Below are 334 nucleotides of genomic sequence, written 5' to 3' on the forward strand. Positions count from 1 at the left end.
GCCCCCGCAGCACACCCAGAACGAGTTGCCTCTGGGCGGGGCTCCTCCGTCCGGGTGCGGGGCGAGGTCGGCCCCGTCCCGCTGGCACGTTTTAGGGTCGTTTTAATCCGTCTGAACTTCGAAACAAAGCTGCTTCCCAGAGGAAATTTCCACTGCTGCTGCTCTCCTGCACCAGAGGGCGCCGGGCTGCTTCCCAGGCCGCTGGCGAGGGCTGCCTTGCGAGGGCTGCCTTGCGAGGGCTGCGGCTGCGAGTTAACTCTTTCGGCTCTTCTGTCTGGAAGGGATTTCCTCTTCTCCTCTCCTCTCCTCTCCTCTCCTCTCTTCTCCTCTCCTC

This window comes from Meleagris gallopavo, chromosome 1 (genome assembly GCF_000146605.3).
Source record: "Meleagris gallopavo isolate NT-WF06-2002-E0010 breed Aviagen turkey brand Nicholas breeding stock chromosome 1, Turkey_5.1, whole genome shotgun sequence".
In the NCBI taxonomy this organism is placed as follows: Eukaryota; Metazoa; Chordata; class Aves; order Galliformes; family Phasianidae; genus Meleagris; species Meleagris gallopavo.